This window comes from Girardinichthys multiradiatus, chromosome 1, assembly GCF_021462225.1.
Source record: "Girardinichthys multiradiatus isolate DD_20200921_A chromosome 1, DD_fGirMul_XY1, whole genome shotgun sequence".
Classification (NCBI taxonomy): domain Eukaryota; kingdom Metazoa; phylum Chordata; class Actinopteri; order Cyprinodontiformes; family Goodeidae; genus Girardinichthys; species Girardinichthys multiradiatus.
In genome coordinates this window covers 1,106,735-1,123,891 of record NC_061794.1, presented here as the reverse complement: position 1 = coordinate 1,123,891, position 17,157 = coordinate 1,106,735, and the positions used below count along the sequence as shown (strand labels likewise).

The following is a 17,157-nucleotide window of genomic DNA, read 5'->3' as shown; positions in this document are numbered from 1 at the left end:
AGATCTAACAGTTACCGTTAATAATAAGTTACAGAAGGCGTGGCTAACTTTTGTTTGTATTTTTTAACATTCAATAGATATCCTTGTCATAGTGATTAAAATTTGTCCCTTTGTTTTATTTCTTTTTTTATGTTTTTATATGTATATTAGTTGAGATTTTAAAGAAATGATTATACCACTGAAAATATATCTTTTGTTGGATATACTTAAATTTATTGTCAGCTTGTTGCTTTTGCAGTTTTTCCTATTTTTTCCAACTAATCTCATGTTAAAAGTATTTAATATTATTTTCTAAAATTAAGTTATCAATTTTTGTACACACCAGAGTGGAAAAGGGTCCAACCCCTCTCAAGGAGACTGGTTCCAGAGCCAGAGCCATGTGTCAAGGTGAGCCCGACTATTTCTAGCCAGAACCTCTTGGAGAGTTGGAGAGTGCCCCTAAAGGGGACTCCCTTGTTCTGCTGGGGGACTTCAACGCTCACATTGGCAATGACAGTGAGACCTGGAGGGGTGTGGTTGGCAGGAATGGCCCTCCCGTTCTGAACCCGAGTGGTGTTTTGTTATTGGACTTCTGTGCTTGTCATGGATTGTCCATAACTAACATGTTCAAGCATAAGGGTGTCCATATGTGCTCTTGACACCAGGATACCCTAGGCCGCAGTTCGATGATCGACTTTGTTGTCGTATCATCTGATGTGAGGCCGCATGTCTTGGACACTCGGGTGAAGAGGGGAGCGGAGCTTTCCACTGACCACTACCTGGTGGTGAGCTGGCTCCGATGGTGAGGGAGGATGCCGGTCACAGCTGTATACTGTGTCCACCTACTGCACAACACAACTGATGGTCCCAACCCCATTTATAAGGCTTGAAATCCCACTTATTAAACCTGACAGGGCACGCCTGTGACGTGAAAACCATTTCAGGTGACTCCCTCTTGAAGCTCATCAACAGAATGCCAAGAGTGTGTGGAGCAGTAATCAAAGCAAAAGGTGGCTACTTTGAAGAACCTAGAATATAAGACATATTTTCAGTTGTTTCACACTTTTCTGTTCAGTATATAATTCCACATGTGTTAATTCATAGTTTTGATGCCTTCAGTGTGAAGCTACAATATTCATAGTCATGAAAATAAAGACAACTCTTTGAATGAGAAGGTGTGTCCAAACCTTTGGTCTGTACTGTATATAATAGACCATCAAAATATATGACAATAGAGTGTGATGGTCTGTGATGGATAATTGTTCTAGAAAAACAATAAAGTTCTCTTGCCAGCAGAACTTTATTGTTCTCTTGTCCAACTATGGACTAGAGAACAATAAAGTCTTGCAATAATGTGAACTGCTTTGAATGTTTTGAATCTTGATGGTTCTTCAAAGTAATGGTTAGATCGTTTTAAGTGAAGTTTTGTGAAACGCTTATGAACAGTCATATCTTACCTGTTGCAGATAGTGTTGAGAACAGATGCATTTTAGACTGTAAGTCTAACAGAATTGCCAGGTTAGTAGCTATTCCAAATGTTGCTAAGACCAAAGTGGATTTCTAAAGTCTTATAACAGCTTCAGTATCCAAAACCTCAGAGTAGTTGATGAGAATGCCATTTTAAAGACTATTCGACATTAATTTACACAGAATCAGCTTCCGTACCCAAATTGAGTAAGAGGTATCCCCTCAAACTAGCCATTGCTTTATTGTCAATGCATTTCAAGTAAATTCAAGTAAAGCCACTTCCACAGCAGATTTAACAGTCCTAAAACAACTCTAATTTCCAAAACTAGGTAACTGTTTATGCAAATGTATTTGTTAAATGTATTCTACAATCAGAAATTAAATAGAATTGCCTCTTGGTTGTGGCTATAAACTGCACCAGAAGAGCTAGCGTTTACTGCAACTCAAACTATTTGGACTTGGAAATAATTTAAAAACCCTACATAAATTCCAATATTAATAGTAAATTAACAGTTTGGTTAAAGGTCTGTAAAATAACATTCTAGTGAACCATGGCAAAACGTCAGATATTAGACCTTTTTTCAAACTCAGAAATCCCCCTTTTTCACGGCCAGGTTTGGAAAACCAGTGATCTCGCCAGCCTTCCAGACTTACTTTCTTTTTATCCAAAGCAAGCTGTGCAAAACACCATAACATGGTAACTAATAGCTTTTACAGAACATCACTTCATAACATTGAAAAGATCTCTTTAAAATGAATCCAATGTATACTGTTACCCAGTGTATCATGCAATCAAAGACCATCCAAGTAAATATGTCTGTCAAATAGACTCACATATTCCTGAACAGACTTTCATGAAGATTCCGATCACCTTCATCAAAGTTAAGGCAAATTACCTTAATTTCTGCTCCTTGTTTTGGATCAACATCACCAGTTGCCTATTAAAAGAGACTCAATTTAGCAAAACCTTTTGAGAAATGAAAATACTTTCAGAATGATTTTAGGTTTACAACTTTATAGTATGAAACTTAATTCCATTAAGTCCATTTATGTTCAAAAGCAAACAGCAGCTCAGTCAGAGCTGCTCAGTGGTGCAGTGGTCGGAGCGTTTACCTTACAGCGATTAGGTGCTGGCAACAAATTTCTGCCTGGCAAATTTGCATATTCTCCTTGTACATGGGTGGTTTTTTTGTGGATACTCTATTGTCTTCCACATTCCAAAAACATGATCGTAAGGCTATATGGTCTCTCAAAATTGACAATATGATTGTTCCCAACCTTAATAAGCTAAAAACCTATTTACGAAACAGAAAATGTAACTTTAAATGTTTGGATTTGTTTATCCTTCCTTTTATAATGACGATAACATGGAAACATTTGAGATAAAAATAAGAACCATTAACTTCTAAAGGTAGGGTAGCCCAATCGAAAATGAATTCTTTAAAAATATTTTTGATTTGTTTTTTTTTGTTGTTTTTTTTTTTTACCTTTTTTACTGATTTCTGTTTAATTTGTCCTTCTAGTGTGTCTTTTGAGCTATTGTGTGACTGGTTAATTGCTGAACAAATTCTTCAGTTGTATTTTGAATTATTGTTCTGTCATACCATCTATGTTAGACACTCCTAAATGTGCACAAATTATAAATTATGAAGCAGAATGAAAAACATTGAAATTGGTAAAAATATCTGGTTATGTGCCATTAGAACACCCTGCTTGTTTGATGCTGTAATAAGTTATCAGAACTGACTGAATCACATTGACTTTTATTCAGCCCTTTGCTCTTGCTAGCAGAACTAAATATCCCAACACAGACCAATACAATCCAGCAATTCTTTTGTTTTCTTTCTTGCTGTGCTGCATTCACAGTCCTGAATACCAGTCTGGTTGCTTTCCCAGAGTAGACATGTCCAATGTCACAGCTCAGCGGCCAGTAAAGCTTTATTTGTGAATCCTGTCAAAAGGGGAATAAACTGAGGCTTAGACCCCTGCACTGAAATCATCGGGAATCAAAGGACACAGCACTGCAGACTCATCAGTGTGGACTAAACTGCATCCTGTTTTTGTTTCTCTGACAGAAAAAAGACAGCTTTCAAGCTAATTTAGCCTAGGTTTAGTTATTATACAAGTTTACAAGTTTAGGTTCAGTTAAAGACAAACAAGGATAGCTGAAATGTTTTCTACTCTAGCCCCCCATGCATAGCTCACAAGGGCTCCTAGCTGAAAACCATGGTTAATGTTTCAGAATCAGAATCAGAAAAGCTTTATTGCCAAGTACGTTTTTGGACATACAAGGAATTTGTTTTGGGGTAGTCGGTGCAATACAATACAAATTAAACAGTATTAACATATCTACAATATAATATAAATATATGTGCACAGTTTTAAGTGAGTGAGAGTAAATGTAGAGCACTATAGGACGCCAGAGCGGCACAACAGTGCAGGTGATCATTGTGCAAGTAAAGCAGGAGTCCATGCTGAGCGTTAATGTAACGCATAGAGTTACAGGTTACAGGTGTCCTGTCAGCAAAAACAGGGGGGTGTGGGGGAAAGGGAGAGTGTCAGGGTGGTTTCCGGGCTTTGTTAACCAGGCTGGTGGCAGATGGGAAAAAACTGTTCTTGTGGCGTGAGGTTTTGGTCCGGATGGACCGCAGCCTCCTGCCAGAAGGGAGAGTCTCAAAGAGTCTGTGACCGGGGTGGGAGGGATCAGCCAGAATCTTCCCTGCCCGCTTCAGGTTCCTGGAGGTGTACAGTTCCTGGAGCGACAGTAGACTGCAGCCAATCACCTTCTCAGCAGACCGAATGACACGCTGCAGCCTGCCCTTATCCTTGGCTGTAGCAGCGGCGTACCAGATGGTGATGGAGGAGGTGAGGATGGACTCAATGATGGCTGTGTAGAAGTGCACCATCATAGTCTTTGGCAGGTTGAATTTCTTCAGCTGCCTCAGGAAGAACATCCTCTGCTGGGCTTTCTTGATGAGGGAGCTGATGTTTGGCTCCCACTTGAGATCCCGGGAGATGATGGTTCCCAGGAAGCGGAAAGATTCCACAGTGACAATTGTGGAGTCACAGAGGGTGATGGGGGCAGGTGGGGCTGGGTTCTACCTGAAGTCCACAACCATCTCCACTGTCTTTAGAGCGTTGAGCTCAAGGTTGTTCTGGCTGCACCAGTCCAACAGATGGTCCGCCTCCCATCTGTACGCAGACTCGTCACCATCAGAGATGAGTCCGATCAGAGTGGTGTCGTCCGCAAACTTCAGAAGCTTGACAGACTGGTGACTGGAGGTGTAGCTGTCGGTGTACAGGGAGAAGAGCAGAGGAGAGAGAACACAGCCTTGGGGTGCTGATGGTCAAGGAGTCAGAGACATGCTTCCCCAGCCTCACGCGCTGCTTCCTGTCAGACAGGAAGTCAGTGATCCACCTGCAGGTGGAGTCGGGCACACTCAGCTGGGAGAGCTTCTCCTGGAGCAGAGCTGGGACGATGGTGTTGAAGGCAGAGCTGAAATCCACAAACAGGATCCTGGCGTAGGTTCCTGTGGAGTCCAGGTGCCAGAGGATGAAGTGAAGGGCTATGTTGATATATATGTTATAAGACGGAGCATCAGAAGCAGTAACAGGTTAAGACAGCTCTATCAACACTTTTTATTTCGTTCACTTAGTGTGCCGTTTGCGTCAAAATGGCTTGGCATGCCAAAGACAGCTACAAGAAGCTGGTGGAGAAGCTGCAGCTGAACAGCACATGAGTTGTATGGAGAGGCCTGTAACTCATCGCTGGACTTGGACATAGTAGCGCCAGAGGAATAGCTGATTAAGACTAGAGCTGCGCCAATAATTTAGATCAGTTGTTCAACAGATTTGATTCCATCCTCGCTTCCTCTGCTGCCACCCCCTCCCTCCTTGATACCTCTCAATTCTGCAGACTATTACCTGATTATCTCAAGCTTCCATATCAATTGCCTGATGGGTTCCTTAAGACATGCCCACAACAGAAAAGAACACATTTGAGAATTTTGTTAGTGAACTTAAAGTTGGCCAGACCAAGTAAATCTCAAATAATTTGTATATTATGATTTTTTTTTATTACATTGCTGTGCAATCAGGATGCTTATTTTATTTAATATTTAATTAAATAATAATTCGGTCTGTCAAGTATTGTCCTGGGAATACAAGCCCAATATGGTGGTGGCATTAGGACAATAGATGAAAGAGTGATTTGAGCACCTTGTCGGGATCTGGGTTGTTTTTGTGTGTTTTGTGCTTGCAACTTGTGTTCAGCGTTTCAGACGGTGCTGGAGTTCTCAGGTGTGCTGGGTGACAGGTGCGACTTGTTCTGCTGATTGCTTGGAGGAGTACTTAAGCAGGAGGCTGCCAGCACTTCGACGCCAGAGTGTTTGCCTTCTGTGGTAACAAGCTCAGCCAATGCTAAGTCTATGCTTTGTCTCTCGTTTTTTTAGAATAACTTTGTTTATGTGCTTTTGCAGACTACGCATCTGGATTTTTGGATTTATGTCACTGGATTTTGTACTTCGAAAACTAAGAGTTTCCTGGTTGACCTACGTTCTGAGGATTTCGTTTCCTAACTATTGTTTCGTCTGTATCACCGATCAAGCTGGCAGTTTCTTGCTTCCTTCATCTCCTGGACCAAGATCTAAGCGTAACCCTATCCACCCTCCACCGCAAGTATCAGCACAAAGAAACTAACTCAACTTTCTCCAAGCTCACCTACAAAACACCTAAGTGACCAACAGAAAATACTCGGCTTCTACAACTCAGATCCCGCATCCCCCTACCCCTGGCGACCTGACCACATCCACTCAGTAAGCCGTTTACTTCCCTTCCAGAAATTCTTGTCATTTGCCCATCTACGTGTGTTCCCTGTTTCACCAGTTCTCTTCCCCTCTTCCCACAGTTGGACTTTTTGCCCGTTTACGTTCCAGATCATTTTGTGTCAAAATAAACATGTTTTCATTTTTTTCTATTTTCTCTGGAGTGTTCTCTGTATGTGGGTCAGAACTGTTACGAAAACAATGACACATCTGCATTATTGTAAGGCAAACTCTGGACAGATATGGAATACATTCACAACATCTACTTAAAATCAAGTTAAACATATTTCAGTTAAAAAACTCTTTACTAGGCTACAACAATTCAACTAAAACTCCAAAGCAAAATGAAAGAATAAAGAAAACTAATGAACTATGTACAAATAAAGGAACTAGAGAACAAATAAAATGGATGTAATGGTGTTACTCTGATATAGATGAGTACATGAAAATAGTTGTCTCCTATTTTATTTTGATGTTTATGCTTAAGGTCACTTTCTATTGGCAGAATAACTGTTTATGTCCTTCTTGCTATAATGCAGTGTTAGGTTTTGCCTGCAGCAGGTGCAGACAATGCACCGAATGCACTCTTGTACGGATTGCCTTGCTTACTATTAGATGAGATTTTGCACACACACCATATTGATAAAGTATAAAGGTTTTAAACAACATATAATTAATAGACAGAGAGTGTAACAGACGTTGAACTAAAGGGATAATTAATTTGTTTCATGAGATGCTGGGTTATTAAACTGACATACTGAGGTAAGTGTAAGACTAAGAAGCCGATTTGTGGTCCGATATTAGCTCTAACTCAGTTGTTGGGCCATGATGAAAGCCCTTATTTTCCACACATGCAGTTTGTGTTGAAGAGACATTTAATGTTTGCTAATCAGCGGAAACATAAAATGGTTCCAGTCCATTTCAATAAAATTTTATTACAGAAGGAGTGCAGTAAAGCCATTGGTTTGAAATATGTTTGATTTAATAAATACAGGTCCTAAGTTGGTAATTCAAAGGTTAAAATAGTGATTAAAAACAATGATTGGAAACACTATAAAACTGTGTGAAAATTAAATTGGTTACAATCGAAATGTAGGCCTGTCATGATGACAAAGTTTGCTGAATGATAAATTGTCCCAGAATTTATTGCGATAAACGATAATATTAACGACACAATATTGCAAGTAGCTACACCCTCTTAAACATTTACCATTGGAAGAAAAACTAAATAAATGGATAATGAAGTCTGTAAATTTGCTCCTCAAAATTGGCCTTTAAACATTAATGTGTCATAATGAAAAACAAAGGGCTCTGAAAATGGGCAACAACCACAGAGGCAGAAAAACAGTTAAACCATTTTATTGGAGGGTAACAGAGAGAGTATGGTTCAATGACTGGATCTTCAGAAGGGGGTGCTCACTTGACTATGGAGAAGAGAGGTAAGATGATTATGGTCTGGCAGAGCAATGATTCTGATATTTTTACAGAGCTGGTGAGAAAAGAGCTAGGATTCCATATTGGAAAGGGATTTTGGATACACTTGTTCCTAGTTATGGTGTTGCTAATGCATCCCATAGGATTAATGAGTTGGAGTGATCTTGTGGTCTGATCTTGTGGATCCTAAGCGGCCCTCGGACTGAGGTAAATTCAATGAAGTATTCACCATTGAACGGGAGGCTAACCACAGCGGGTTGTCCAGGAACAGGTTTCCTGATAGCCAACAGGAAGAAGAGCCAGAACCACGGAGGGTTATCCAAAGCTGGGCTTCGCTGGCAGCAACCACTAGGCAGAGTAAACGATTCGACGCCTCCTTCAGAGTCCCAGCTGCTTAAGAAGTTATGGATTTTCTTATCAAAGTGGGAGAGAAATCAACTCATTAACAAGAGAAAGACCGGACTTTATCTTATAAAGTTTATTCAAAGGCATTGCAGTGTTGGGATAGTCTGTCACTGAGCAAGTCAGAAAGGCAGAGCAACGAACAAGAGTTTTCAGACAGTATTTAAACAGTATGTGGGTGTTACCTCAACTTAAAAGAGTTTTAGAAATATGATCCCCAGACCCTCCCCGGGTCAGAGGTAACAAAGTTATTTATGAGGGCACCCATCTACCATCCCTTGAGGCATACACTTCAGGGAGTGTTAACCATAAACCTCCTGATAATGAATTTAGAGTCCATCTCCTCTTAAGTACTAAAACACAGAGGTCAGAGGAGAGAGGTAAACTAAAGGTCATAGCACTAAAATTAATTTTCCCATAACACTCCTTTCTTCTGAGTACAAGATAATGACAACTAAAAGAAAATTCTACAAAACCATTGTTGGAAAAATTGTATATAGTTTTTATTTTTATCTTATATTCTTTTCCTTTTCTTTCATTTGACTATTTGATTTTATAACCATTCATGATGTTTGTGTGAGTAAAGGATGTGTGAGTTGTCTGCAGGCAAATGTCATAAATGGAGCTGGGAAGGAAGCGGTCCAGTTAAGGAGGTCATAAAGATGAAGGCTGATTGCGCTGAACAGAAGATGCACTGATCCTGGAAGATGGAGAGATTGTGGAAGTGAGTTGTTAAAAGATAAAGGAGTTTATGACCTGTTTACGATGCAGTTGTTGTTTCCCATCCTTTAGAGAACAATGTTTTTGTAAATAGGGACCCCCAAAGATAATAAAAAGAGAGGTACAGGCAGATGCTGTTCAGAGCGGTGCGAGATTTGTAACTGAACACATCTTGACCGTTCTCCTCGACTCGAGTATATAATTAATACTTTGTCTCTCTCTCTTGTTTTTGTGATGTTATAAGTATTTTAGGTTGTTTAAACCTGACATTAATTTGGTCCTTCGAGAGCCGGATTCCAACTACGCCTGAGGGTTCCAGCGGGTTGGTAGACTCCAGGAAAAGACCGTGCGCACGGCTGTCTTCAACAGACACACAGACCCTTTCCGGGACTGGATTTCGGCCCGCCCGCTGGGGTCTGACGGCTGACGGAACTCTGAGAGAGAGGAGAGGACAAAGTGGTGAGTGAATCTGGATGTAAAAAGTGTGACAAATGACTGGGGGTCATTGCGTGAAATAAAACAAAACCCTGTATATCCTAGGCTCTAACAGGTAACAGCAGTGCGCCGGAGTTCTGCTTAAAGAATTAAGGTGTAATACTGAAAATTCTGTGTTTCCAGGACGGCGGAGTCCGCATTTAAGTATTTTAAACAAAAACACATACTAAGAAAATTCCGTGTTTAAAATGTGTGCATGCGAGAAATGAATGGAGGATTTAAACCACTAGGTTTTGCCTCATACCAAAGCAGTAGGATTGTAAGTGACTAACTTTTGTGGATGCAAAGGCAAGAATTCTCCACTCGAAAGAGTTGAAGTGAGAATTACCACAAAAGGAGATTTTTTGTCACCTTACTGAGAAGAATAATCCAGCATTTAGAATACCTTAGGTATTTATATACTGGACTTAATTACAAAAAAAAAACTTGGGAAAAGGGGCTAGTAAAAATAAATTGAAAAACGAACTACAATGCAAAGATTGGAAGTTTATAGAAGCACAAGATCCGAGTAAATTAAAATATTTAGATAAATGGATAACCACATATAATTATGATGGTCGATTAAACTCTCAAAAATTAGTCAATCTACAGGATGCAATAATTAAAAAAACAAAGCATGACCCAAGAAAAATGGAAAAAGAAGGTTATGAGGATGTAGATTATTGGTTAAAAGTAGCTAAAAGGAGAGAGAAAGGAGTAAAGAAGCGTAAGGAGGAAGAGAAAGAAAAGGAAGAAGAAAATTGTAGGAAACAATTATTGTTTCATAGAGCAGAAGATAATGAGACTGGGTGTGTTGGGGCTCGACGGGGACAACCAGGAAATGCAGCTATACAACCACAAGGAGCACAAGAGCAGGAAGCACAGATAGATGAGCAATCACAGGCACATGCAACAGCTGTAACCTCATCTATTTATCCAGGTTTGCCCCCACAGGACCCATCACCTGAGTACCCCACTCAACCGCAGACTAGGTCAAATAAAATCCCCCTAAGATGGTCTAGACAGTTTGGGATAACTTTTTCTCCAATTTTAACTCACTCCCCAAGAGTAGTTCCCACAGCTCCTAAATTATTACATGACGAGAACCCTAGTTTAACAGAAGCATATCCCATGATACAGGTGGCCAATCCAAATGTTGGAGATAACCAACCTCCTGCCATTTTGGTATATAGAACATGGACAATGGATGATGTTAAAAAGGCTGTGGAGGAAGTAACCTCCCCCAGAGAGGATCCCATTCAGTGTGGAGAAGATTTGGAGAGTCTTAGGAGATGTTATCATTTGAATGGTGAGGAAGTTCAACAAGTATGGATGGCATTCACAGGAACTGACTGGCATCACGTTAGGGGAAATTGGAACCCTATACACAATAACGCAGTACTTACACATAATGACCAGGAACTAACAGAGTGAGGGGATTAATCGATAGGCTTACAGTTAGATACAGACACAGAGCTGACTACGCAGAAATAGCCAGAGTCAAACAAAAAGAGGAAGAACCTTTTGAAGAATATAAGATAAAAATAAAAACTATATACAATTTTTCCAACCTTTCCCCGCTGTTTATCTTATATTTGCTCATATTCTCATATCACTTAAACAGCCACTTCTTTTAGATTTTTAACTGCAAGATCATTTTTCATGAGCACAAATATAATTACACTCAGGGGCACTTACTGACATTTAAATCACAGATTCATATAGAAATGGATCTGCACATTTATACCTAACAACACTGCGGCTAATGGCAGCCTAACGAAAGCCATAGAAGGTTTGAGATCTCTAAATGGCAAACTGAAGGAGCATTCTGGAGTAGACACCTCGATGTGGGACTCCTGGCTGGATGTGTTTGGGAAGTATAAAATTTTAGTATCATCAGTAATAATTTCCTTTGCAGTGTTTGCTGCAATTTTGACACTGTGTGGATGTTGTTGTATTCCCTGCCTTCGTTCTCTGTTTAACCGCCTCATCACCACAGCTATTTCTCCTATGGAAGATAGAGTTACTCAACTCTATCCGTTACTTGAACATCAGGATGATGAAGATGATGATGCAACTGACCACTTTTCTGACTTGTACCCAGATTCATCTCTATATAAATCTGTGATTTAAATGTCAGTACGTACCCCTGAGTGTAATTATATTTGTGCTCATGAAAAATTATCTTGCCGTTAAAAATCTAAAAGAAGTGGCTGTTTAAGTGATATGAGAATATGAGCAAATATAAGATAAACAGCAGGGAAATGTTGGAAAAATTGTATATAGTTTTTATTTTTATCTTATATTCTTTTCCTTTTCTTTCATTTGACTATTTGATTTTATAACCATTCATGGTTGTGTGAGTAAAGGATGTGTGAGTTGTCTGCAGGCAAAGGTCATAAATGGAGCTGGGAAGGAAGCAGCCACAGTTCAGGTCATAAAAGATGAAGGCTGATTGCGCTAACCAGAAGATGCACTGATCCCGGAAGATGGAGAGATTGTGGAAGTGTGTTGTTAAAAGATAAAGGAGTTTATGACCTGTTTACTATGCAGCTGTTGTTTCCCATCCTTTAGAGAACAATGTTTTTGTAAATAGGGACCCCCAAAGATAATAAAAAGAGAGGTGCAGGCAGATGCTGTTCAGAGCGGTGCAAGATTTGTAACTGAACACATCTTGACCGTTCTCGATTCGTGTATATAATTAATTCTTTGTCTCTCTCTCTTCTTTTTGTGATATTATAAGTATTTTAGGTTGTTTAAACCTGACAACCATCACTCAAGATTATAATCAAAGTAAAACTAAAACAAAATATACAAAACTTAAAAATAAACATCAAAATCAAAAAGAAAAATAAAGAATTACTCCAAACTTTATTAACCAGGATGTCCAACCACCAGTAATGAACCAGTACCAAGGATTGCAAGAGGAACCCATTTTTCATTCTGTTGAGACGTCAGCAACTCCTCTAATTTATCATGGATACTTATGTTGTTAGACCCATCAGGAATAAAATTGCAACATTGTTCCCCAATTAAATGACAAACACCACCCCTCTCAGCTAATAAGTAATCCAAAGCCATCCTATTTTGCAGACTCATAATTCTTATATCCTGCTGCTCCTTGGTCAGAACAGTGAAACGTTCCTCAGATAAAACAGTAATATTTTCTAACTAAACTAACAACTCATTAATACTATGGGATGCATTAGCAGCACCATAACTAGGAACAAGTGTACCTAAAATCCCTTTCCAATATGGAATCCTAGCTCTCTTTTGCCGTTTGAGCATTGTATTCCTCTCTAATAATGGAGTGATTGAATCATAAGTAATGACTGTAGGTAGTAAGTGAGCTAAATAAAATACTCCAGACCAATTAGCAGGCAGACACAGATATGATATATTTCCACACATCCAAACCATGTTCTTAAGAAACGAGTACCTATCTCTTCTAGGAAAAGTAACAAGAACCCTGGTTAATATACCTGCCTGGCCATACAACTTACTTTCATTCTGTAAGGCTGTAAGATTAAGAGTTAACACAAAGGGATCTGGGCCCGAAGATCCTGAAATGGTGTAAGGATCAGTTCTGATAGGACATGACTCAAATTTATTTCTGTTGGTTAAAGCACATAAAACAGGTATAACAGTTTTGCAACCTTCTTTCTTTCCAAAGAAATAAGGTGTGTTTTCCTCCTGTGTAATACAAATATCTGGATCTCATATTGATTCCTATTACCCCAGAATTTATAAAGAGTTTCTGTAGTAGCACATATTAAATTAGTCTCACTAGAAAATCTACTAACATTTCTGTTTCACCTTACAATATAATTCTTCACCCAAGGAAAAATAACCTCCACCAGCTGGTTATCTGGAAAGAAAGTAGTATCAGTAGGAACAGGTACTAAAAAAGGTCATTAATAACACGTGAAATCAAACAACATACATAGCAACTGTCATTTCTTATCTTCCTCACAGTTTGATGCATCAGTTGCCACCAGACTTTATCAGCATGATCATGGTAGTCAGAAAAGTGATGAATCTCTCTTCGAATCAGCTGATGAGTATTATTGGCATAATTACTCAGATTAGCCACACATTGTCTTTGCTGTACCTTTCCCCAAACAGGAGTAATAAAAACCTTGCAATGCCAATCATTAGCATCAGAACAGACCATCTTCCATATAGCTGCATCGTGACCTTGAAGTGGAATGTCCTTTCTTCTGGTACTGAAAGCAAACAGTTTTGTTCAAAGAAAACAAATCATAAACAAAATGTTAAAATCCTGCTGCCTCTCCAGAGTGGCTTCTGCGCTTCAAGCTGCCCTGTTACCAGTCTGGTACAGGTGGGCGGTTGTTGGAAGCCCCTCATGGCAGGGTGTTCAGAACCAGGCTGCTGCTCAGGTGGTTTTCCCATGAACACCTTCCAGTGTAGCATAGACCCAGGTAACATGCTCTGCTACCTTGACAACGGTGTGGATGACTAGTAGGATCTGATATGGGTCATTCCAGTGTCTGGACTTCAACTGTGTTCTCCTGGAACCAAGGAGTGGAGTTTGGAAGTGGCTGTTTCCAGCAATGCAGCCTTCACAATCTGTGAAACTTGAGAAAGCACAGTGGACAGGTTTTGACAGAAAAACAATATCCTCTCTTCACACAAAGATGTGGAAGGCAGAGATTTTAGCAATATCCCCATGTCCAAACTAGGAGACCTGTCAAACAGCACTTCAAAAGTCTCAATCGTAAGTGAAAACAATAAGCAGAGCCTTCAGAACCCTTGGCTAATTTTTAATTTCAAAGTCCCATTCTCAAGCCTAGGTGCTTAATTACATGAACTTCATCAAAACATCCAGCAAAACCAAATATAATTACCGTATTTTCCGCACTATAAGGCGCACCGGATTATAAGGCGCACCTTCAATGAATGGCCTATTTTAGAACTTTTTTCATATATAGGGCGCACCGGATTATAAGGCGCATAGAATAGAAGCTACTGCAGTCAAACGTTTGACTGGGGTTGCGTTATGCATCCACTAGATGGAGCTGTGCTAAAGAGAATGTCAACAAAACAGTCAGTCAAACTTTATTAATACACTACAAACCAGCGTTCTGATAACTCCATTCACTCTCATGGTAAGGTCTCCTCTACATAGAATTCTATTGAATAGAGCCAACCGCACGTTAGGAATGCATTGGAGTCTATGAAGTTGAAGTTGAAATCAAACGTTAGTTAAAACGTGAAAGGGAACTTTTCCCTGATTCAGTAAAAACGTAAAAGAAACAGTTTGATGCACTAAATCAAACGTTAGTACTGTTAACCTTTCCTGTTTCTGTCCCCTGACCGTAGTCTGATGACACAGGGGAGACGCTTTCTCCAGGGCCGAAGTTACTAGTTTCCTCGGAGTTAACTCCCTCACTCATACGTTGCTGAGTTGAGCATGAAGAAACAGCATCAAAACACTGAGTTGTTGACGAGATTCGGGGTTCTTTTTAATGACTTTGCAGCACGTAAAAACACAGGGTTTACAGACTCATACACCGCTGCTCCAGTCGCCGTCTCTACCCACCCCACACACACAATAATACCGACGTCACTCCTTCACTCTTGATTCTCAGCTACGGCAGCACACAGCGCCACCTCTGTCCGGAGGAGTAATGTCAACATCTTCCATACTCACACACGAAACATACACCCCACACACTGAGCTTCTAATCACATATAGTTCAGGCAATTCCTGCAACAGTACATTCAAACATTATACACACACAAGTGGTGTTGGACTAGGAGTAAGCACAGTACAGGTGTTTACCGCTATTACTTCGGCGACGCCCCTGACTACGGTAGCCGTAATGCTGCAAGCGGTGCGGCTTTGTAGTTTACCAGTCGTACTGAAACATTTTGACAGAGCGCCGTGTACAACCAGTATGGATCAACCAATTAACCAATTGATCCATATATAAGGCGCTCCGGATTACAAGGCGCACTGTCATTTTTTGAAAAAATTAAAGGTTTTTAAGTGCGCCTTATAGTGCGGAAAATACGGTAATCTTCTGACTCCACCTATATACTAGCAGTGACCATCAGCTAAATATTCTGAATATAAAAAAATGTGACATATGATGTTTAAGGAAGGACTGATTACAGGTCATTATTTCCATAGTTTCCAGAATACCCAAAGAGAATTTTAAAAACGGTCTAATCAGTGGAGATGTAAAATTTCACAAAAGAATCAACACCATACTTTCAGACCGGTTTTCAGAATGTGGTCTTAGGGAGCTATTTAAGTGCTAAAACGTTTTGTAATTTCATGTTACTTTATTCTTTATTCTGACATTCCCCTCTTCTGGCGCAGGGTCCAACCCATGCAACAATCCAGCAAAAAGTTTAAAAAAAAAAATTCTAGTAACCAGGATCACATTACATAAAAACAAACAAATGAATTCTGACATAACTATGTGTCACTATGAATTTACAAAAGCAACATAAAAAATCCAGATGTTTTTAACTACAGTTCCATTAACAACAAAACGCAAACGTCAGTTGTTGTGCAGTACATCAATGTCTCACATGGAAACATTATTCTAAACATGGATTATTGTTTCATGCAACATATAAACAAACATTCATTCCAACAAAACAAACACAAAACATCAAAGACAGACAAATGGCCAAATTTGAAACTTCAAGAATTCAAATACATTTTTAACAATTTCTTTTCAAAATATGTTTTCTCAGCCATATCTCTTAATGCTGTAATTGATCAATTCTGTTATGACAATCTTCAGGATCCTTTTTAAGATGAGTGCACATAATCCAAAGAGATCTCAAACTATTTAGAAGCACAGCAACAGTTTTCTCTAACATGAATCCAAATTTACTGATGCTGAAACCTTTTGCCAATTCTTTGTACTGTAACTCTATAATAATAACTACAATCCTGAGAGTTATTGTTATAATTCTCTTTTTGTTTGGCTCAATTTGATCGTAGCTGTATTCAAGAATTTCTCTGCTCAGATTAAATGCAAAGAAGTATTTTAAGTTGGCATTGACATTTTATGCAGTGTTAGACTTAACCAGAAATGAAGCTAAGAAGCTTGACTCCAAACTGGACTTTGTTCCCACATAGTCTTTCAAAAGGAGAACAGACATCATTTTTCTTTTATTTGGGCTATATACATTTTGAGAGTTGGGGAGAAAATCATTACTAGAACCGCTCTTTTATAATCTAAATGCTGATAAATGTTCTAATATTTTATTTCTTAGTAATCTGAAATTACCTTGTGTACCTTTGTACTCCTAGATATTCTTTTAATCTTTAAACCCCTAAGAAATCAAACAAGGAGACTGGAGTTTGAGGCGACCATCCTCTTTAGTGTTGAGAGAGCCTTTATTTCTTTTCTTTTCCTAAAATAAAAGGACTTTACTTGTCTTTATTCCATTATAAAGAATCCTAGCCTTGGCTCCAAAACAAAACTCTTCAGCCCCAATCTATGTTCCCCAGAGTAGAAATTTTGAGTATTATTGCATTTCAAAGCCACCAAATGACTGGAACCCATCATTGGCTTAGATCTGTTTTTAATAGGTAATCGGTCTACCTTTAATTAAATATTATAATTTTATGGACCCAAAATCTATGGCTCACGGGCTTCAGGAGCCCAGGAACCACAGGTTGAGTACTACTGCATTGAACAATGGTGTTAACTTTCTGCAGATTGAAGAGAGGATTGGCTAAATATCCCCAGACCTGTTAGTGTATTATTTCTGCTTGGACAATAATCAGATTTAAAATCATTAGTTCACAGCTCCTAATTTACCTCAGATCATATTTGCTCCTAACCCAGTTCACAAGAAGCTTCAGACA

At 39.3% G+C, this 17,157-nt stretch overlaps 1 long non-coding RNA gene across 1 annotated transcript; it reads left to right on the top strand.

Moving 5' to 3' along the window:
- Nucleotides 1–5,114: 5,114 nt before the first annotated feature.
- LOC124879077 lies at nt 5,115–6,417 on the top strand. Its single transcript, XR_007040992.1, has 2 exons — nt 5,115–6,260; nt 6,353–6,417. It is a non-coding gene; the product is annotated as an uncharacterized LOC124879077 (long non-coding RNA).
- Nucleotides 6,418–17,157: the final 10,740 nt, after the last annotated feature.